Below are 1,177 nucleotides of genomic sequence, written 5' to 3' on the forward strand. Positions count from 1 at the left end.
CACTACCAAAGAAAAGCTACATAGGATATATAAGATAGAGCTTATGGAGCTTCAAGGTTTTTCGAGACATGGATTCTCTGTACAGCCCTGACTGTCCTGGAACTCACTTTGTAGACCAGGCTGGCCTTGAACTCAGAAATCCGCCTGCCTCTGCCTCCCGAGTGCTGGGATTAAGGGCGTGCGCCACCATGCCCAGCTCCTTTTCGTTATCTTTCTCAGGAGTCAAGACGCTATCTGATCGCCCTGCCCCAGGCTCTAGTGCTTAGCCTTAAAGTCATTAAATACATTTATTTATTTGTTTACTGTGTTTGTATGTGAGTGTGAGTGTGATGGTCTGTGTGTGTTTGTGTGTGAATGTTATTGTGTTTATGTGTGTGTTTGTGAGTGTGTATGTTAATGTGTTTGTGTGTGTTAGTGTGTTTGTGTTAGTGTGTCTGAGTATTGTGTTTGTGTGTTAGTGTGTTTGTGTTAGTATGTGTGTGTGTGCACACACATGATGCACATGCATGCAGCAGAGAACAACTTGCACGAGATGATTCCTTCTCCCCTGTGAGTGCTGGGCATGGAACCCAGGTCATTTGACTTGGCAGCAAGAACTTAGCCCAGGGAACCATCCATCTCTCCAGCCCTGAGCTCTCAGCTTTTGGGGGATTCCCTAAGAAACTGGGCCTTCTTTCCTTTCAGAAATTGGTGTTGAAGTGACAGGGACCTAAGACTTGTAGAACCTGGATGCTGTGGAGCAAGGTTAGGAATGACTGAGCGTGGAAGTGTCATGAGCTGTGGGTGGGGTGGGGCAGTGGTCAGCTCTGAGATGTAGACCTGAGGTTTTTGTGGTCCTCAACAATTGAGAAAATGAGATAAAAGCTCTGAAGCTGAAAAAAATTAGATTAATAAACTTCTTTACTAAAGTCGAGGCCAAGGGACTAAAACGGAGATGAAGAGGGAATGCCCAGAGGAATCTGTGAACCAGGATCCCGATAAACAGTCTAGGCTGGCTTTGAACTCATGATCTTCCTGTCTCATCCACCTGAGTGCTGGGATGACAGTCCCACACTTCCCACTCAGCGTCACCTTGGAAGTGGTTTTTAGAGGTTTTATCTACTCTGTCCCTATAATACCTTTCATCACTGTGTAGTTTTGCACAAATCTATTTGGAACATGAACTAAAGATGCTTGT

This window comes from Mus pahari, chromosome 10 (genome assembly GCF_900095145.1).
Source record: "Mus pahari chromosome 10, PAHARI_EIJ_v1.1, whole genome shotgun sequence".
NCBI lineage: Eukaryota > Metazoa > Chordata > Mammalia > Rodentia > Muridae > Mus > Mus pahari.